The sequence below is a fragment of the Manis javanica genome, chromosome 3 (genome assembly GCF_040802235.1).
Source record: "Manis javanica isolate MJ-LG chromosome 3, MJ_LKY, whole genome shotgun sequence".
NCBI lineage: Eukaryota > Metazoa > Chordata > Mammalia > Pholidota > Manidae > Manis > Manis javanica.
Window position 1 is genome coordinate 78,624,628 of NC_133158.1, and position 23,241 is coordinate 78,647,868.

Genomic DNA, 23,241 nt, shown 5'->3' on the forward strand with positions numbered 1-23,241 from the left:
GCACTGAACAACACATTAAAACAGATGGACCTAACAGACATCTACAGAACTCTACACCCAAAAGCAGCAGAATACCCATTCTTTTCAAGTGCACATGGAACACTTTCCAGAATAGACCACATACTTAGCCACAAAAAGAACTGCAGTAAATTCAAAAAGATTGAAATTCTACCAACCAACTTCTCAGATCACAATGGTACAAAACTAGAAATAAATTGTACAAAGAAAACAAAAAGGCTCACAAACACATGGAGGCTTAACAACATGCTCCTAAATAATCAATGGATCAATGACCAAATTAAAACAGAGATCAAGCAATATATGGAGACAAATGAAAACAACAGCACAACACCCCAACTTCTGTGGGATGCAGTGAAGGCAGTTCTAAGAGGGAAGTATATAGCAATCCATCCAGGCTATTTAAGGAAGGAAGAACAATTCCAAATGAAGTCTAAATTCACAATTATTGAAACTGGAAAAAAAAGAACAAATGAAGCCCAAAGTCAGCAGAAGGAGAGATAGAATAAAGATCAGAGAAGAAATAAATAAAATTGAGAGGTATAAAACAATAGAAAAAATTGATGAAACCAAGAGCTGGTCCTTTGAGAAAATAAACAAAATAGATAAACCCCTAGCCAGACCTATTAAGAAAAAAAAAGAATCCACACACATAAAGAGAATCAGAAATGAGAAAGGAAAAATCACTATGGACACCACAGAAATACAAAGAATTATGAGAGAATACTATGGAAATCTATATGCTAGCAAACTGGGTAACCTAGAAGAAATGGACAACTTTCTGGAAAAATACAACCTTCCAAGACTGACCAAGAAGGAAACAGAAAATCTAAACACACCAATTAACAGCAATGAAATTGAATCAGTAATCAAAAAACTACCCAAGAACAAAACTCCTGGACCAGATGGATTCACTGCTGAATTTTACCAGACATTTAGAGAAGACATAATACCCATTCTCCTTAAAGTTTTCCAAAAAATAGAAGAGGCGGGAATAGTTCCAAACTCATTTTATGAAGCCAGCATCACTCTAATACCAAAACCAGGCAAAGACACCACAAAAAAGAAAAACTACAGACCAATATCCCTGATGAACATAGATGCAAAAATACTCAACAAAATATTAGCAAACCAAATTCAAAAATACATCAAGAGGATCATACACCATGACCAAGTGGAATTCATCTCAGGGATGCAAGGATGGTACAACATTTGAAAATCCATCAACATCATCCACCACATCAACAAAAGAAGGACAAAAATCACATGATCATTTCCATAGATGCTGAAAAAGCATTCGACAAAATTCAACATCCATTCATGATAAAAACTCTCAACAAAATGGGTATAGAGGCAAGTACCTCAACATAATAAAGGCCATATATCACAAATCCACAGCCAACATCATACTTAACAGTGAGAAGCTGAAAGCTTTTCCTCTACGACTGGGAACAAGACAAGGATGCCCACTCTCTCCACTTTTATTCAACATAGTTCTGGAGGTCTTAGCCATGGCAATCAGACAACACAAAGAAATAAAAGGCATCCAGATTGGCAAGGAAGAAGTTAAAACTGTCACTGTTTGCAGATGACATGATATTGTACATAAAAAAACCCTAAAGAATCCACTCTAAAACTACTAGAACTAATATCTGAATTCAGCAAGGTTGTGGGATTCAAAATTAACACACAGATATCTGTTGCATTCCTGCACACTAATGATGAACTAGCCAAAAGACAAATCAGGAAAACAATTCCATTCACAACTGCATCAAAAAGAATAAAATACCTAGGAATAAACCTAGCCAAGGAAGTTAAAGACCTATACCCTGAAAACTATAAGACACTCCAAAGAGAAATTAAAGAGGATACTAATAAATGGAAATTCATCCCATGCTCGTGTGTAGGAAGAATTAATATTGTTAAAATAGCCATCCTACCTAAAGCAATCTACAGATTCTATGCAATCCCTATCAACATACTGACAGCATTCTTCAAAGAACAAATGAAGACAAATGAAAACAACATTTGTTCTAAAATTCATATGGAACCACAGAAGCCCCTGAATAGCCAAAGCAATCCTGAGAAGGAAGAATAAAGTGAGGGGCATCTCGCTTCCCAACTTCAAGCTCTACTACAAAGCCACAGTAATCAAGACAATTTGGTACTGGCACAAGAACAGACCCATAGACCAGTGGAACAGAATAGAGAGTCCAGATATTAACCCAAGCATGTGTGGTCAATTAATATACAATAAAGGAGGCATGGATATACAATGGGGAAATGACAGCCTCTTCAACAGCTGGTGTTGGCAAAACTGGACAGCTACATGTAAGAGAATGAAATTGGATTACTGTCTAACTGCATATACAAAAGTAAACTTGAAATGGATCAAAGACTTGAATGTAAGTCATGAAGACATAAACTCTTAGAAGAAATTATAGGCAAAACTCTCTTGAATATAAACTCTCTTGAATGAGCAACTTCTTCATGAACGTACCTCCACGGGCAAGAGAAACAAAAACAAAAATGAACAAGTGGAACTATATCAAACTAAAAAGCTCCTGTACAGCAAAGGACAACATCAGTAGAACAAAAAGACATCCTATAGTATGGGAGAATAATAAATGACATATCCGGTAATGGGTTGATATCCAAAATATACAAAGAGCTCATGCATCTCAACACACAAAAAGCAAATAACCCAAATAAAAAGTGGGCAGAGGATCTGAACAGACAGTTCTCCAAAGAAGAAATTCAGATGGCCAACAGGCACATGAAAAGATGCTCCACACCAGTAATCAACAGAGAAATGCAAATTAAAACCACAACGAGTATCACCTCACACCAGTAAGGATCGCCACCATCCAAAAGACAAACAACAACAAATGTTGGGGAGGATATGGAGAATGGGGAACCCTCCTACACTGCTGGTGGGAATGTAAATTAGTTCAACCATTGTGGAAAGCAGTATGGAGGTTCCACAAAAACTAAAAATAGAAATACCATTTGACCCAGGAATTCCACTTCTAGGAATTTACCCTGAGAATGCAGGAGCCCAGTTTGAAAAAGACATATGCACCCCTTTGTTTATCGCAGCACTATTTACAATAGCCAAGAAATGGAAGCAACCTAAGTGTCCATCAGTAGATGAATGGATAAAGAAGAGGGGTTACATATACACAATGGAATATTATTCAGCCATAAGAAGAAAACAAATCCTACCATTTGCAACAACATGGATGGAGCTAGAGGGTATTATGCTCAGTGAAATAAGCGAGGCAGAGAAAGACAAGTACCAAATGATTTCACTCATCTGTGGAGTATAAGAACAAAGAAAAAACTGAAGGAACTAAACAGCAGCAAACTCACAGAACCCAAGAATGAACTAACAGTTACCAAAGGGAAAGGGACTGGGGAGGGTGGGTGGGAAGGGAGGATAAGGGGAAAAAGGAGTATTATGATTAGCACACATAATGTGGAGGGGTGGGCACAGGGAAGTAGTATAGCACAGAAAAGACAAGTAGTGATTCCATAGCATCTTACTATGCTGATAGACAGTGACTGTAATGGGGTATGTGGTGGGGACTTGATAATGGGGGGAATCTAGTAACCACGGTGTTGTTGTTCATATAAGTGTATATTAGCAATACCAAAAAAAATCAAAATAAAAAATTATTTCTGCTAAAATAAACAGCCTTTTACAGTATGACTGTGGTACTGACAGCTACAGGATATATTCTTTATAGGCCAGAATACATATATTACTGTGTCCCTCAAATTGACTCAATTCTCTATTGTAAAAAATCTACTGAAAAAGTTGTTTGGCCTTTTAAGCTCATCTTCTTCATTCATCAGCCCTTGATGACAAAAGCAGTGTACTTGCCCCATCATGATCCTAAATATAAAATCACTTTCCAGCACTGAGATTGTTGGTTGCACTCAGATACAAGGTGTTCATTCAAGTGATCTAGAATATGCTTATAACATTTCTCAGTTGGTGTTGAGATGAAAATACAGAGTTAGATTATTATCATTGAAAGCTTGCAGATCTTCCTGTCTCCAAGAACAGGTCAGTAGACCCCTAGCAGTTTATCAACACCAACTTGGGAAACACTGGAATAAAGAATTAGAAAGAACTGTATCCAGTTAATGATAACTGTTACCATTATATATAAATATTTATATCACATAAATATTTCAGTATCATTTCTTCTGCTGGTAAATGCAGCACCTGCACATCCCTTTTCTCCTATGTTCACTCTCAGTCTGTTCTCATGGTAGAGCTCCTGACTCACCCAGCCACCAAGCTTGCCCTCAAAAATGTTTGCTGAATGAATCCTAGCAATGCCGACTTTTAAGGCAACCCATATGCAACTACCTTCTGGTCCTTACTTTCTTCTGCTGATTGTTAGAGCCTACCACAAATGGCTCCATTTTTAAATTTCTTCCTATTCTCTAATTCCAAATACTCTGCCCCCCATAACCAACCATTTGAGGTCTCCTTTTCAGGCAGGGGATTGGGGGCCAACAATGGCATTTACCATCACACAACTTTGTAAGAGGAACCTCAAAAATTCCAGTTCTAGGCAAGACATAAAACCGCATCCAACAAACAACCTATTTTTCAGTGCTTTCTTTCCAGCCTCCTAGAAAGCAAAGCTGATTCTTAGGACCTGTTATGGAAGTCATTCTTTTGCACAGTTCTGCTCTTCACAGAATGTCTGACATTGACAGATGTCAGTGCAAATATTCATTCAAATGGGCTATTTCTTTGACTTTCTCATAGTATCCTGCCTGTTTTAGGAATAAATCCATTGATTTTACAATTAAGTGAAGAAATATCCTAGGATATCCCATTTTATAAATTAAATGGATGGGAAAAAATTAGTCCAGCATCAGCTTTTCTTTTAAATGTAATGTATAAAAGGAGAGAGAAAGTGTGTGAGAAAAAATGAGACAGGGATAGGCATCTAAACTCCAGCCTCCTTTCAGTTTAAGTTCAGAGAAGAACAAATGGAGAGTTTTGCACCTCACTGTGCTCCATGGGAAATGCTCTGCTTCTCGTATAACACAATGAGGGGTCAGAATGAGTTACGGTCTCCTTCCCTCCTGGACTCCTCCCGTTCCCTGATTTGATCCATAAAGTCATCACTTCTACCCAAAGAAACCTCCATCTGTGCTTTAGCCCCCACCTCACAGAAGTCAGGTATACAAATTCATGACAAAACCTCAGGGTCAATAAGAATGAACAAAGGGAATCAAAAGGAATGAGTAACTGCTGTCTGGGCTGCCAGTGTCTGAGTTGGGTTTTGTGCCCATGAAAATTAGCAAGGCTCCCTGAGAAAACCATACATGAACCCTATAGCCTTTGACAGAGATCTGAAAGGTCCCCAGAAAACAGGTCAGTAGCCAGTGTTGACAGCTGTGCAAGAATGTCGCCCATGTTTTCAGTTCCTATGCTTCAGCACTTGGTACCACTGTGGACACCCAGAAATAGACTTGACACATTTAGCAACAAAAACAATGAAAGAACAAGACACCCAATGAACTCTGAACTTCAGATAAACAATAATTTTTTAGCATAAACATGTCCCATATATTTGCATGTGTTATTTGAAATTCACATTTCACCGGTATCTTCTGTTTTATCTGGCAATCCATGAAGAGATTCCCATGGGATAAGGAACAGGGCAAGAGCTCAGAGTAGAGATTTCTCAGGCAATACCCATGAAGGCTAGTGAAGAAATTGACACTGAAGTGCCACATGAAAACAAGAGGGAAAAAAATATATTTCTCTTTCTCTGAAAATGAAATCCATTAGCAAGGGCTTGCATGTTTCTCTGAATAAGAGATCTCAAGTTGACTTAGTTGTGACTTCTGAGTATTTCCAAGTACCTATTTAAACATATGTGCTTTTCTGAATCACACCCTAACTATTTCTTAACTGAGAGTGCCTCTGTGCCCCATTTACATAATGAGAAATGTGGTCTTGAGTGCTAGTCTCATCAGATAAGCTGAGGATCCTTAGGCCAGGGTCACTCTCAAGGATACCTGAATTGTTATGGGTATGGTTTTTTTTCTCAGTCAGCAGATACTAAAAGTATAGCCCTAGTCAAATTGTGGGATGGAGTGGGGAGGGATCCTAGAAATCCTATGATGTTAAAAATCAGTCACTCTTATATTTGATAAGGTTGGAACCTTTGGTCAAGGATCATTTCTTCCAATCTCTTCATGATTCCCAGCATCAGAGCGACCGAATCATTGGTTCTTTACTGGTTCTTCTGCACAGGTAGAATAAGAGACAAATGTCTTGGGGACCAAAATAAGAAGGACTGTCGTAAGGTAGTAAAGTGTGATAGGCTCTACATTAATCATGCTCCTTTTGATGTATTTAACAAATAAAATTGAAAGCCTAGTACACAAAGCATGTTCTGAATTCATGTTGGTTTGTTTCTTTTCCTGTAGTCAAATACTATAGTAATTTAGATGGGGTAATTTATGGACATTCTGGTGTGTGTAAAGGAGTTGTTGAAAACTTCCTTTTTTATTAGCTTTCATTTATACTTACTTTACAGATATTTACGGTACACTAACCATCCTCCACTGGATGGTCTCCTGAGGTCCCATCCAGCTCCTTGACACCACTATTCAGTGTCCCCATCCAGCGTTTCTGGACAACATCACAATTGCAGAGAAGTCAGGCCACAGCCCATCCCCAGACATAAGGAGGCTGCTAACCGGTACCAACAATGCAAAAGGAAAGCAAGGCCAGAGGTTTCCAGAGGCACAGTGGTTTAATCACCTTATATATGGCTTACCATTCATTTAAACAATGCACATGGACTAAGGATTTCCTATGGCCTAGGCAGCCACAAAATGCTTTACCTATACTGTCGAATCCTACCCACCCACCCCTAAGGGGTACAAATTACTGTTTTGTCCCTTGATATTAACAAAGGAAGAAACTATGGCTTTCATAAGATAAGTAACTTACTGAAAGTATTCTCACAGCTTGTATGGCAAAGCTGTATCTGAAACCATCTGGCCGACTCTGGAGCCCATGCCACTGTGCTCTTGCCCTCCCCTGGGGGAAGGTGCAACTAGGTGTCGGAAGGACATGCAGGCCCAGCATGCCTGGCCCAGAGGACCATGCAGGGCAGGAGGGAAAATATGTGACCTTGACTAGACATGAGGCTTCAAAGGCTACCCAGAGACAGATGAAGAGGTTGCCCTACCTGCTGTAGACTGTGCTTCTCTCCAGGAACTGTCCTTATCCTTGGAAGGAAAAGGTAAAGGGTAAAAAACAAGAGAGAGTTGTAGGGCTCCGGGCAAACTGCTCCTCTTCCAGTGTCAGGAAGCTAATAAAAGCTTTGAAGCAAGGCAGTTACATGGTCCAAATGGTATTTCAGGACGACTAATTGGGCAGCCATGCACAGAAGATATTAAAGGGAACAAGAGGCTGGAGGCAAGGAAACTGGTTAAGAGGCTATTGCAGACACTCATTGCTGAGATGAATCTAAATACAGGGCAGTGGGAACAGGGAATAAAAGGGGCAAATGTGAGTGTTCCCCACCAACAGGGAAGAACTGGCTGGCCCTTGGGACCGGTAGAGTCAAGGCTGTGGTCCATGACGGTCTGAGGCAGAGGATAGAGGAGGGAAGACAGTGCCAGAGCCAGTAGTTGCCCCAGCCCCGCACACTCAGTCGCCCTCTCTTCTGCCTCCTCACCAGGACACAAGCCCCAGGGAGCCAGGGAGCCTTCCTAGGTCTAGCAGCCCTACACGTTTTCCCATTGTTGACCACAGACTGAGTGTTTGGTAGACTCAGTAAATACTGACTAGCAGTCTGTTTCTTCTGTCTGGAATGCTCTGTTCCCACTTTTGCCTGGGAACTCTGTGCAGTAAGGCCTCTCTGAAGGCACAGCACAAATCTGTCCTCCTCAGAGAGGCCGAATTTAGACTGAATCTAAATTAGGTCCTCAAGTTTTCCTTCCCTAGAAACTTTTCTTCACAGTACTTATTATGATGTGGAATTTTATATTTGCTCTTTTTTAATTTCTTTGTTATTTCTTCTTGAGGCTTTTGTTAGTGATGGTAATTTTCTACCTTCCCCTACTAGGCTATAAGTTCTGCAAAGTCAGTTTTTCTTTTCACTATTGAGTCCCCAGCAGCCAGCATAGTGCTGTCTCATTGAAATAAAATGCAAGCCACATATGTAATTTTAAATCTCCAGTAGCCACAGTTTTAAAAGAAGAAATAGGTGAAATTAATTTTAATAACATATTTTACTTAGCCAAATATATCCAAAATGCTATCATTTAAATAAATTAACTATAGAAAAAATTAATGAGATAGCTTACATTCTCTTTATTAAGTCTTCAATTTCTGTGATTACACTTACACTACATTTCAAGTTAGACGAGCCACATGTCAAGCACTCCAAAACCAGATATGGCTAGAGGCTACCATAATGCACAATATGTATATCCTTGTGAGACAGGGACCTTGGGTGTAGTCAGAGTAAGGTGAGGGCCTCCGGAAAAAGCAAGGCAGGATATTTACAGTCAAAGCAATGTAACGACGTAAAGAAGTCCCTATCGAAACTCTGTTAAGCATTGTGCAAAGTCAAGGTCACACTAATTCTCTAGGGTAAAGATAGCAGACTAGGAATATAGACATCTTCAGTGAGATCAGTTAAAGGTCAAAAGGCCACAAGCAACTTGGCCTGGAATGTTTGAGTGTTCTGCAAGGGTATCTCAGCATAACCTGTGACTTCACTGTAAACAGCCCTAGCAAACAGATACCAACCCAGCCCACCTTGGGGGGCAGGGCAGGTGGTACAAGTCCACACCCTAAGCCCTTTATCAGTTCCCCAAAAATCCTGAACTGCTTATAAATCCCCTAGACAAGGCACTACTCTGGGCTCCCTTGTCCCCTCCTAGCATGAGCCAGGAGATATCTACTCTCACTGCATCTCTCAATAAAAGCCTCTCCTGGCTCTCCTACCTTGGGTGTTTGCTAAGTTCATTCTTCAACTCTGAAAATAAGAACCCCGGCATCACTTGCAGGGTGTTTGACATGTATTAGTTACTGAATAAAAAGTTGAGTTAGGAAAAAGGGAGGGTGAGGAGGGAAGGTAGTAGGGGAAAGGGAGAGAAAAAAAAGAATGGGAAGAAACTAATATTCATCAGGTGCTTATTGCTTGAATTTTCACATTAACCCTGGTAAGGTCAGCATTATGAGAACCTTCTTGCCAAATGAGGACACTGGTTTGAAGAAATCAAGTAACTTTCCTAAGTTCACACTGTCTTTTGAGGAAAGGAAACAAGATTCAGAGCACAATCTCCCTTCTCCAGCTCTGCTGCCTACACTCCCAGAAGCCATTCACAAGTCTAGTCAAGCTGGACTGCTACCTAAATTTCTCTCTCCACCAGGTAAGACATCCCACAGTTACTGTAAGATATTGTTTTGAATCTCAGATGCTCTTTTTTCAAAAGTATGATCTGACCATTACAGGCTAACACGGGAGTCTCCCCCTCTTCCTCCAGACATGTTTAGAGGGATCCTCATCTCTTTAGCTGTAATCCATGAAGACTCTGCTATGACAAAACAGAATGGTGGCATTTGAAGTTCCCCAAATATGCCAAACCCTCTACCATGCCTCCTTCATTCTGCAGTTTTCCTGCTGCCTGGAACCCTTCCCTCCTCCTGCATGACTCACACATCCTACATGACTAAGTTCAAGAAAACAGAAAGAAGAAAGAAATGGAAAAACCCAAATCAGCAGTCATTTCACCTCAGCCTGGAAATCTCCCTGACACACTTTGCAAGTATGAGGGTCCCCTTTTCTGTGTTCCTAAGGCACTCTTGTGGAATTTTTTATGCATACCATCACTATACATCTAGGGTCTGCCTCACTGAGCAGTGAGATTCTGGAAAGCAATATATTTGTCTTTTATCTCTACTGCTCTGCATTTATTGAATGGGTTGTTAAATATGTAAATAAGTAAGTGGATGCACTGATGAGTGTGCTTATAGCCCTGTTTAAGTTTAAGAAGCAATACCTGGTACCACATAGTCCAATGAGTTGAAACAGGACTCTTGTGATATTTCATTGCACTCAGACCAGCTGTCAGTGTGGGTCACAGTGACATGAGCAGACAGCCACAGCAGGGCTCCCTGTGACACCTCCAATCATTTCATAAGAAGCAATGTTCTATGCTGCACAACAGATGGAACAACATGAGGACTTAGCAAGCACATCAGCTCCCAGAGGCTCAGGAAGTCATGAAGTACTTAGGAACGTGGTGGGTAGGAAGAAGCATGTTAACCATCAGAATGTGGCCACAGAGCCAAGGAACCTGGGCATGCTGACCTGGATAGGACAGGGGACATGCAATGCTGATAGCCATCTACCTGCCCAGAGGGTAGATGCTGGCAGATTGCACTGCGCAAGGACAGGACTGTGGGAACTCAGCTTTCCCTAACTTGAAACACCCTAGGTAGGCACATTTATCATCCAGGGAATCCCTGAAAGATGTTTATAGATGGGACTCAAGGCTGTACCCTGAGAGCGTGGTCTTTACTGCAGAGCTTCCAACCTTTGCTGCAGCACACTGGTATGCCCCTGGCGAGTACAGCTATGCCAGAGGAAAATACAAATTCTCTCAGCCCCAGGAGCAGCCAGGTGAGTGTAAAGAGTGCCAAGACCTGCAGAAGCCACACCAGCCCCCCTAAAAGCCTGTAGCCCAGAATGAGCCATCTTACCTACAGAGTGCCATGTTCTATATACTGTGACATGAAGAATGATGAGAGTTAGACTATATGAAATAGATGAGCAACACCAGAGACTTAGGACTTTTAAAAAGGATTTCTTCTGACAGGGCCAAGTGGGCAGAGGATAGTGATATGGTGGTAGCTAGAATCTGCCCCAACAGCCTAACAGGTTTGCAAGTCCTCAAACATAAGTACAGCCCAAGAGCAGCCTGTTTGCGTAGGTGTTTCTGTGAATTCAGATGGAAGAGGGAACACTTGTGTGTTATACCATTAAAAATAAACAAGAACCCACAAGAGTAAGCCCCAGATCCCCAACAAGGGCACATGCTGAAAAAGCAAATCAAAGTGAGTGATATTCCACTCCCCAAATAGACCACATTTCCTGAGCATGAGAGGCAGGTCAGGAGGCAGCTACAACTACTGCCTGGCACCTCCCCCACCTCCTCCTGGCAGGGTATGATGCAGGGAAGAATTAGCCTTTATGAATTAGAAACTCTAAAGGAATTTCTCATGCATACCATCATTATAGCCTCATAGACATGCTGGAAAGTGAGGGGGAGAGCCACGGAGCCTGGGAACACTTGGCAGTCAGTGGAGCCGGGCCCTTACCCCATGCCCAACATTTGCCCTCCTGCCACTGTTTGCTTCTGTCCTTTCAAGCATAGATTTGATCTCAAGGTTGAACAGAGCTGTGCAAGCACAATACCAGAAGCCACGATGTTACCTGAGAGAGAACCAGAGGAGTTAGGAAAGCATGGCTTTTACTGAACTCCTGTTCAACTGGAAGCAACAAACTAAAACAAATACCTCTCGTCCTATTACTACGCTGGTCAGGAGTACACTGCAAATGGGCCCAGAACCATACCAGGGCCGGGGCGGAGGAGGCAGGAGCTGAGTGTGGCAAGGAGGCTCTGGTCTCTCCCAACAGGTGCCAGACCAGCCCTGCCTGTCAGGGTGGCCCTGGCTGGCATCACCCTCCTGCGGCCCGAGTAGGCGGAGAGGGTCAGGCCCACTAGCACAAAGTGTTATGGAACAAGCAGCCCCAGGCTGTACAGGGACATGCCGAACTAGTGTGGCACTACAACAGCCCTAGCCAAGGAGAAGCTAACATCTGGGATCCAAATGAGCCTTGCCAGGCAAACACCAAAAAGGGTAAAGAAAGCTAATCCCCACCACACCCAACCTCTCAGCCAGAGATGCGAGTGTTGCCTGTACTCCATCTGTCAGTGAGGAGCTAAGCATATGCCAGAGGAATGAATTTAAATGCTACTAAATCCCAAATTAAGAGGCATCCACGGCCTCACAGAGCTAAACTCTCTAAACTTTGCTCCCAGCTTCTGAAAGCGTTCTTTAACATTTGGAAATGACTGGAAAGTAAATACCTTTCTTCCTGAAAGCTAATAAAATGTTTCACCTACTCATCATCCGCCATGGGCCAAAGAAGAATTAGGGAGTTTCCTTGATGTGAATCCCACCCTGATACTGCAAAGGTTGAATCCAGGTCCCAGGGACACCATTATGGCCTCAACTTTTTAATTTCCCCTTATTCCTCTACCTTTTAGGCTAAAACAGGAAAAGTGAGAGGTTTTCTTTGTGAGGGGATCTCTGCACCCACTGTCTTAGGGACAGGAAACGATGAAGGCAGAAGCTGCTGTCCGAAGGGATGAACTCAGGCTGGCAGTCTGTGTCTGCTGGCTTCTCCAAGTGACTCAGGAAACGACTAGAGTCAGATGCCCGGCTCCACAGCAGCTCACGTCACGCTGCAGAGTTGGCGGCTCCTGTGGAGTGTGTGGGTCTTGGGAGCAGGGTGGGGGAGGAAGAGAACTGGTTATATAAAAAGGCAGTGCAGGTAAAACTACAAAAGTCAGAAAAAGAGCAGAAGACAAAAATAGGAACAATGAACAAGGGCAATGAAAAGAATGAAAAGAAAACAGTTATAAATATGATATATATTGACCCAACTATATGAATAATCACTTTAAAAATCAATGGTCTAAATGTACCAATTAAAAAGATTGTCAGAGTGGATTTAAAAAATAAGACTGAACTATATGTTGTCTACCAGAAACTCACTTTAAATATAAAGAAACATACAGATTAAAAGTAAAGGGATGGAGAAACTTGTATTATGCTAACACTAATCAAAGGAGAGTAGGAGTAGCTTATATTAATTTCACCTCAGAGCAAACTTCAGAGCGAGTAAAGTTACCAAGCATAAGGAGAGGCATTGCATAATGATAAAGGTGTCAATTCTCCAAGAAAAGATAAAAAAATTTAATGTGTATGCCCCTAACAACAGAGTATCAAAATACATGAGGCAGAACTTCAAGGAGAAATAGATAAATCCACTATTCTAGCTGGAGACTCCAAGTCTATCAGTAATGGACAGATCCAGCAGGCAGCAAGTCAGTAAGGGAATAGCTGAACTCAAGTCTGTCCTAATTCTTATTATTTCTTTTCTTCCGATGCAGCAGCATCAATCAACTGAGTAAATTGATATCAATAAACTACTTTACCAAAAACAAAATTTTTCTTAAGCTCAAATAAACAGTCACCAAGATAGATCACAAGATAGATCTGGGTCATAAAACACACCTTAACAAATTTAAAAGAACAGAACATTAACAATGTATCCTCTCAGACCACAGAGATTTAACTAGAAATCAATAACAAAGAGATAACTGGAAAATCTCAAAGTGCATAGAGATTAAACAACACAACTCTAAATAACATGAGACCAGAAAAAAATCTCAAGAGAAAATTTTAATAGTTTGAGTAAAATGAAAAGGAAAATACAACTTACCAAAGTCTGTGGGATGCAGAAAAGCAATGCCTAGTGGGTTTTGTGGAGTGTGTGGGTCTTGAGAGCAGGGTTGGGGAGGAGTTATAATGCTTTATAACATTGAATGCATATATTAAAAAAAGAAGAAAGATCTAAAATGAATAACCTAAGCTTCCAACTAGGAAACTAGAAAAAGAAAAGCAAATTAAACCCAAAGGAAACAGAAGAAAAGAAATAGTAAGAATTAGGACAGAAATTAATGAAATTGAAAACAGGAAATCAATAGAGAAAATCAACAAAACCAAAAGTTAGTTATTTGTAAAGATAAACAAAATTGATAAGCCTCTAGCCAGGGTAAGGAAAAAAGAGAGAAGTCACAAATTACTAACAGAAATGAAAGAGGGGCCATCATTATTGATCCCTAACAACAGAGTATCAAAATACATGAGGCAGAACTGCAAGAAGAAATAGATGAATCCACTATTCTAGCTTAACACCAAAACCAGACAAAGACATTACAGGAAAACAAAATTACAGACCAGATATCTCAATAACATTGTAACATGGATGCAAAATTCCTCAGCAAAATATTAGCAAATCAAATCTAATGATGTATAAAAATAATTATACATCATAACCAAGTAGGATGTATCCCAGGTGTACAAAGCTGGTCCAACATTAGAAAATCAATGTAATCCGTCACAATAGGCTAGAGAAGAAACATCACATGATTTGCTCAATAGATGCAGAAAAAACATTGTCAAATCCAACACCCATTCATGACTTAAAAAAAAATCCTCTCAGCAAACTAGCAAAGGAGGGAAACTCCTTCAACTTGTTAAAAAATATCTACAAAAACCTATAGCTAATATCATACTTGACAGCAAGAAACAAGAAGCTTTCTTGCTAAGACCAAGAAAAGGTAAAGATAGTCCCTCTCCCTTTCAGCTCTGTACTAGAGGTCTTAGCTAATGCAGTAAGACAAGAAAGGGAAGGAAGAAATAAAACTGTCTTTTTTCACAGATGACATGACCACATATGTAGAAAATACAAAAGAATCAACAAAAAATCTAGAACCAATAAGCAATTATAGCAAGACACTGAGATACTAAATTAATATACAAAGATAAGTAGAGCTCCATAAACTGAAAAGCTTTTGTACAGCAAATGAAAACATCAACAAAATGAGAATGCAACCTATGGAATGGAGCAAATACCCAAAATACATAAAAATTCATACAACTGAATAACAAAAAAAATAACAATCCAATTGTTAAAAGACATCTTTCCAAATGAGACACACAAATGGCCAACAGGTACTTGAAAAGGTGCTCAACATCACTAATAATCAGGGAAATGCAAATCAGAGATACCACAATGAGATACCACCTCACACACCTGTCAGAATGGGTATTATCACAAAGAACACTTACAAAGAAATAACTACGTGTTGGCAAGGATGTGGAGAAAAGGAAACCCTTATGCATTGTTGGTGGGAATGTAAACTATGGAAAATAGTATGAAGGTTCCTCATAAACTAAAAAATAGAACTACCATACTATCCAGCAATTCCACTTCTGGGTATTTATCCAAAGGAAAAGAAATAATTATCTTGAAAAGATATGTGCACCCAAAGTAAACTACAGCATTATTTACAATAGCCAACACATGGAAACAACCCAAGTGTCCATCAAGGATGAATGAGTCAAGAAAATGTGTTTTATACACACACACACACACACACACACACACACACACACACACACACATACATACATACATGTAGTGGGATATTCAGCCATAAGAAAGAAGGAAATCCTGCCATTTGCCACAAAAATGAGTGCATTATGCTAAGGAAATTAATTCAGACAAAGAAAAATGCTGTATGAGTTCACTTATATTTGAAGTCTAAAAAAAAAACAAATTTATAGATAGTAAGAGATTGATGGTTGCCAGATACCAGGGACGGTGGGTAGGGGAATGCAGTGGTTGATAAAATGGGTGAAAGTCATCAAAAGGTACAAACTTCCAGTAGTAAGATATGTAAGACCTGGGGATGTAAGTTTCAGCATCATGACTACAATTAATAATGCTGTATTGTACATCTGAATGTTGTTAAGAGAGAGGATCTTAACAGTTCTCATCACATGTATACAAAAAATTTGTAACTGTGTGTGGTGATGTTAACTACATCTACTGTGGTAATAATTTTCCAATATATACATAAATCAAATACACTGTTATAATCACTTATATCTCAATGGAAATGGAAGGAAAGGAAAGGAAAGGAAAAGAAACAATCGACTGGCCTAATTAAAAAGTGAGTCAAAGACCTGAACAGACACTTTACCAAAGAAGATAAACAGAGAATATGCATAGATAGACAAAACTATGCAGGCAAATAAGCATATGAAAAGATGTTCAATCTCATTATTATCATATTAGCCTATTAGACTGTCTTAAGATCCAGAACACTGACAACATCAAATGCTGGTGCCAATGTGGAGCGATAGGAACTCTACTCATTGCTGATGAGAAGGCAATATGGGACAGCTACTTTGGAAGACAGTTTGACAGCTTCTTAGAAAACTAATCATACTCCCTATCACATGATTCAGCAATCATGCTCCTTGGTATTTACTGAAAGGAGTTGAAAATTTGTGTCCACAGAAAACCTGCACGCGGATGTTTATAGGAGCTTTATTCATAATTGCCAAAACTTGGAAGCAACCAAGAGGTCCTTTAGTAGATGAATGGATAAAGCATAGCCCATCACGTTGCTTATTCTGTTGCTCCCATCTGACATCCCTCTAGTTTATCCCATTCAAAGGGCCATTGGACTATTTAGTCCATACAATGGACTATTTATTATTCAGTGATAAACGAAATGAGTTATCAAGCCAAAGAAAGACATGGAAGAAATTAAAATACTACTAAGTGAAAGAAGCCAATCTAAAAGGTTCCAGACTATAAGATTGCAAATACATTGACATTCTGGAAAAGGCAAAACCAAAGAGACAATAAAAAGATCAGTGGTTGCCAGAGGTTAGGAAGGAAACAGGGGTGAACAGGCAAAACACTGAGGATTTTTTAGGGCAATGAAACTATCCTACGTGACACTATAATGGTGGATACACGTCATTATACATCTGCCAAAACACACAGAATGTACAGTGCCAACAGTGAACTATGATGTAAACTATGAACTTCAAGTAATAATAATGCGTCAACATAGGTTCATCAAAATGTACCTCTCTACTGGGAGATGCAGACAGTAGGGGAGGCTGTGCATGGAAACAGACATTGGGTATATGGGAATTTTCTGTACTTTCCAAAACCCTGCAGAGGCAGCAAGGAGGGGGCCCTACCAATTTATCCTGTATCTGCTGCCTACTAGCATCTGAACATAGCCAGAAAGGAAAACCCAGGAGTCATATTTTCTGCCTCCAAACAATTCTTGTTTCCATGAGGTACTCCTGGTGATTGGAAATATGTCTGGTGCACTACAGGGGAGCTCTCTTGTTACCTGCATATGTGGAAACCAGCTATGCCCACACCAGCTGAGTGATCCTCTGGCCCAGGCCCAGGAAAAAGTATCCTGAAATATCTGCCAAATTCCACAGTCACTTTTGAAAGGTAGCACGGCCTCTGTAGGCCTACAGGAACCATCATAGCCCTAAAGGGTGACAGCCACAGCTGAAGAGGCTTCCTCGCGTGTCCTGGACTTTTTCTCCTTTCACCATTATGTTGCTTATTCTGTTGCTCTCCTCTGAAATCCCTCTAGTTTATCCCAGTGTCAAGAGCTCAATTTGCTCTCCTCTGTGCCTGTAACAAGACCAATGCTACAACAGTTACTCCTGAGGCCTCACCAAGAAGAGATGGGAGCAAGATCCAGCCTGCCCCCCAGGACCATGGACGAGTACATCTTCCTGAAGGGGCCTGTGTCTGCTGTGTGGAGGCAGTGGGCACAGCTGCGCCTTGGAGCACCCCTGCTCTGGACCAGGCATGCGGGCATGTGTCTACCACCAGATGTGAAGGGAAGTAGTAACAACAGAGGCTGGAGACAAACCTATGTGGGGGAGCATCCCATCTTGCCTTCTTGCCCACTGAAAAAGAATTTAAGGTTGCTTACAAAGATTAATAGAGTTGGCAACATAAAATAAAGATGAATGAGAAAAATGGGAAGTTGAGGGGCTTGGATCTTCTGGATTAGGAGTGGGGAAATATTGGCAGCAATTTCATGATCTCTAACTTTGCCTTTCCCCACCTCATTCTGTCCCTTCTTTACTGGCCCTATAAGATTCTAGCTCTCTTGTCAAAGTCACCAAACACCCCAACATTGCTAAATTCAATGGCCAATTCTGTCCTCATTCCTATTTGAGTCACCGGCAGAACTGCACAGAGCTAATCATTGCCTCCTCTCTGGAAAATATTCTTCCCTTGTTTTTCTTCTTCACTGGCTCCACCTTCTTTTCCGGTTTATCCTAATCAGCCAGCTTAAAACTGGCATGTCCTAGGGCTCAGTTTTGAGAACTCTCTTCTTTTCTATCTTCCCTGAACACTGGGGGATCTTATCCTATTTCATGGTGTCAAATATTGTGCCACATGCTCACTACTCCCAGATTTTTACCTCTAGCTTGGACTTCTCACCTGAACTCTGGACTCATATGTCCAACTGCCCACTTAGCATCTCCACTCAGATGACTAACATAAAATCTCAAACTCAAAACCATCCAAAACAGATCTCCCAACATGCCTGACCAGGCCTGCTCTACCCACAGTTTTCCCCGGTTAATGGCAACTTAATCCTCCCAGTTTCACCAAAAAGTTTAGAGTCATCTTTGACGCCTCTGTATCTCACTTCCCACATCCAATCCACTAGAAAATGCTGCTGGCTCTACCTCCCAAGTGTGCCCAGGATCTGACCACTCCTCGCCCCCTTCCCCATACCCTGCTACAGGCCTAGGTTATCACAGTGGTTCTCCTCCCTGTGCTCTGCTTCCACCTATGCCCATTTCAGACTATCCTCAACATAGGAGCCAGTGGCATCCCAATGAAATGTAAGTCAGACCCAAGTCCTCACAAGGGCCTGCAGGACCCTACATGATCTGCCACTGTCACTTCTCCAGCCTCCTGTCCTCATCCTCTCCTCTCAGCTACTCCCTACCAGCCACAATGGCCTCCCTGCTTCTCCCTGAACACACCAGGCTCACTTCTGCATTTGGGCCTTTTCACTTGCTGCTCCTCCTGCTTGAAATGCTCCTTTCCATTTTCTCCTCTAAGCCTTTGCTCAAATACTTTCTCAGTGAGGTCTTCCCTCATTACTCTATTCAGCAAACTGCCTCAACACCCCAGCCCCATTTCCTATTTTATTTCCCCCATAACACATCCCCTTCTAATATACTACCTAATTTACTGATTCATTTTGTCTTTTGCATCTCACTTCACTAGATCGAAAGCTCCATGAATGCAGGATTTTTTCTGTTTTTCTTAACTCCTTAATCTCTGGCTCTTACAACTGTGCTTGGCATATAGTAAGTGGTTCAGTAACATATGCATTGGATGGATGAATGGAAGCATAAATGGATGGATGGATGGATGGATGAATGGAAAGGATAGATGGCCAGACATTTGCTTCAGCTGCAGATTACTGAAGATCCCAGAGGAGGAAAATGTCACAAATCAAGTGAATTAGAATTTAGCATTTAAGATCTTCCCACATCTACTCTGCCTGTTTAACTGCAATGCTAGATCCTATGTTAATAAAATGAAATGAACTGTCTATAGAATCGTTAGAATTAGGCTAGTCTTAGCTTTGTCTCAATCAGCCACAACCCACAATAAACAAGTTCAGGAAACACTCATGATTACAGGAGTTGAGAATGGCAGGCCCTGACCCCAATGCTAGGGGACAGAGTTAGAGTCCATAAACTAAATGTAACCAACTTTTATTGAGTTTCTACCATGTGACAGATACTGAAAGAGGCTCTTTGCTCACATTATCTCATTAAATCCTTACAACCTGAGAAGAAGGTATAATTACCTCCATTTTACAAATAAAGAAACTGAAGTGCATAGAGATTAAGTTATTTAAACAATGTCACAAATACACAGTAGAGTCAGGTTGCAAGCAAGGTCTATGTGAATCAAAGCTTCTTGCTCTTTCCAAATCAAGTTACTCTACAAATGGTGAACTAACCTTTAACTGTTTCAGACCAATTCTCCTTTCCTAGTCATTCATCATCTTGGTCTCAATAGGTCAAGCACCTTAGAACTGGGGCAGAATGGATAAGAAAGAAGCTAAAACTGAGACTTTGTTTCTTAATTAATGTTGAAAATTTTCTAACAGAATAAATTTCTAACAGAATAAATACCTTTCAGGCAGTTTCATACAATATATATGCCCATGTGCACACCAAAATCAGCTAATAGGAAAACACAGTATGAAAACTTACACTTTCACCTTTACCCAAATCCCTCATGAGTCATTAGTACTGAAGATGTGCTTCTCACAGGCAACAATCCTGGCAGATGCTCCCAAGGCTTGACAAAGACAAGTATACGCCTTGTGACAGCCTTTGAGAAATCTCTTTTCTTCCTCCCACTCACAAGTTTCTCCCTGGGCGTTGTATACACTGCCAGTGACCTCCACCTCCACCCAACTTAAAGAAACCTAACCCAAACATCCTGCAAATAATGTCATCAGACATGTAAGTCTGATTGTCAGCTCATGGGGCATAAATTCTCAGCTTGCCGGAAGATACTGCACTTTGTTTTGCAATCAGAAGGTACAACTTTGTCACTGTCAGCAGGTGTTTCTCCAACACCTGTGAAGCTTTTACACTCATTTTTTCCCATTCCAGGTTTGCCTCTTGATCAACATTTCTATGCAATTGTTCAACCAGCCAGCTGAGGTGTCCAGTGTGTGAGCACAGTAAAAGTATGGTTCCCACAGGGATTTTGTCTACCTGTGACTTTGTTTCTCTCTACTGGGCCAACCTACCAAGCCCACCAGCTTGTACCCACACCCACTGAAGGGGAATAAATATGTCAGTCTGTCCCCCTCACTTGAGCTGCACTATGAAACCAAGAAAACTCAGGAGTGCATATTCACGGTCACTGCTGCTAGTTTCAGCATTTGGTCCCACCAGTTCAGAAGATAGTTCTTGGTTATTGCTTTATAAATAAGACCTACTGGAGTGTGGACAGAATGCACATACGACACTGAGGTTGCATGATCTGGGTACCAGAAAGCAAACGAAACCAAGGAGACTTAAAAAACGCTTCTATTCAAAAGACAGAATTACCACATGTTGCCAAGACTGAATCCCCCTTTTAACTATAGGCTCTAAATCAGTATGGAAATTGTCCTGCAAGGGGAAGAGTCCTCTGAAGACTTCCTACTAAAGGAAATCAAGCATTCAATCAATTAAGAGAAGAGAGGAGAGGCGGGCAGCAGTTTCATTGGGTACTCATCTGGACATACCGACCTCGAGGAAGGGGATGGCACAGGCCCTGGATCTTATTTGCTCACTCGTTATACTTGAGTGACCCTGAAAGTACAGAGACAGAACCAGCTACATGATTTTTCGGGCCTAGAGCACAATGAAAATGTGGGATCCCTTGTTTATAAACTGTTGTGAATTTCGAAACAGAGACAGCAGAGCATTAAGCCAAGCATGGGTTCCTTCCAAAACTGGGGCCCTGTGCAATGGTACAGGTTGCACACCCACAAAGCAGGCCCTGCAGAGAGAGAATCTGTGCTCTGAGTGGTTGAAAGAGACCTGGAGGGAAACTATGGTGAGATTTCATGCTCTTGGGCATCATTCATCCCTGACAGAGTGCCCTGGAAAGTTTAATGCTTTCCATTCTATGCTGGTATCACTTGGAAAGAAGAGGAGTAATTTCTCCCACCTGATATAATCCTGAACTGGACTCCCACAAACATATCTGCTCGCGCAGGAGACTCACAAGCTTTCTGCCTCTGTTCCTGGTATTTCTTTAAGATTGACTGGGTCCCAATTAACCCAACTAATGGATTGACCTGGAAAGATCAGCTTTGCAGGGATGGAAATCCCTAAGTGAAATCTGAGTGCTTGGTGGCAGAAAACTTTCTATCATTTTGGCTAAAAGAGAGATTTATCTGCCCTATCGCGTTGGAAGGGACTTCTTTGGTCTTCAGCTTAGTAACAGTTGAATTTTGTTAAGAATTGGTTACAACAAATATAAGAGTCGGCTTTACGAGTAAGAGGAGTAAATTAGTCTTCAAACAAACTTCCAACATAACTTTTGAGAAGATCAGCTCCATTCCTTCTTTTTTTCTCTTTCTGCTTCTTAATTGAACTTCCCCCTTTCTGCTGTTCAGGACCTCAGTGGAATAGCTAACAGGCCCTATCCTTTCCCACCACCTCCCCCAGTGAAATGTACTCAGTCTGGAAACCAAACTCCTCTAATAAATTAATTTTAGAAATATGGTTAATAACAACAGATGGACTGGAGGTAAAGGTGAACCCACAGGAGTCTAGTGGAGCAGCTCATTTAAACCAAGGGTCTTTCCTCAAAGGAAGCCTTTGTAGGAAGATTCGTGTAAGAATCTTTGTGAAAGAAAGGGACTGCTTTCTCCAGTCACTAGGACAGTCGCCCTTTCTATAAGAGGAGGACAGCTCAGCTTATGTCAGTTGCCTTGCTCATTTCTCCAACTAGACTTAAAATATCGGAAAACATATCCATTCTCCTTTATTCTTGCCTTTTCTTCAACATGGACTCAGAATTGCCCTCAATGTGAGATGCTTCTCACATCATATCTGCAGAAAAAAGACAAAAGGGTGAACTCTGGTTTGGGAATAGTGGAGGAGAGGATATTTCTAAATATCACTTGTTAACTAAAAAATGGAAAAGTAAAGTGATGATGTACCAAACAACGAAGTAAAGATGATACCCTTCAAGCCTGCAGCTTTCCTGAAGATGCACTCTTTCAGGCCTTACCAAGTTCTGCATTAACAATATTCCATCCCCAAATCTGGCAACATGCTTCATGATTCAACACCATCAGTAATTGATAATGTACCACAAGGATAATTCAGAAGTTTAACTGGGCTCAGGGTGAGTAAACACTATTTTCCATAAAATGTGGGACCCTGCTGTCTGAAAGTAGGAATGGGTGCTTTTACAGTGATAGCCCCAATCTTTTGTTTTCACAAGCACTAATTTTATGCCAGCACCAGGATATCTCAAAAATCAAAACATCTCCTCAGTTGACTTCTTTCCACCCCTACCTTTACAAAATCTCCTTTTCTCAAGACATTAGAGGGAAAATTGGGTTCTCTTCATTTTAGAAAAATTAAAGAAAGATTGCTAGAGTAGTATGCAAATTCTGTATACAACCCAAAAATCAGAACCACAGAAAAAAGGAGGGAAAATATCACATCATAGCCTCTTCTGAATGCTGAGCAATGTCTGTGTACATGAGGCCCTGGAGAAAGCTGCTGACAGAAAGACAGTCATGCCTTCGTGAGGAAGTAGAATGAGAGGAAAGGACAGAAACAAAGTGAGTATATATGGAAATAAGCCTGAGAGTGAGGCAGAGTGCAAGGCTCCTGCCCCCTTCAACGGTTTCACATTCTAAGCCCCTATCCAAGATCCAATCAGATGGAACCTCTTAGGA

At 41.0% G+C, this 23,241-nt stretch overlaps 1 protein-coding gene across 2 annotated transcripts in view; it reads right to left on the reverse strand.

Annotated features, from left to right (window-relative positions):
- The window catches only part of TMEM45A (transmembrane protein 45A), a 58,131-nt gene that overhangs the window by 29,528 nt on the left and 5,362 nt on the right, over positions 1 to 23,241 (reverse strand). Inside the window, exon 1 of one of the 2 annotated variants that reach the window (XM_036998761.2) lies at positions 12,351 to 12,373. The exons of the other annotated variant lie outside the window; for it this stretch is intronic. The gene's annotated coding sequence lies outside the window, so the exon portion shown is untranslated. Of the gene's footprint in view, positions 1 to 12,350; positions 12,374 to 23,241 lie in introns of those variants that run through there. 2 annotated transcript variants of the gene reach the window in all.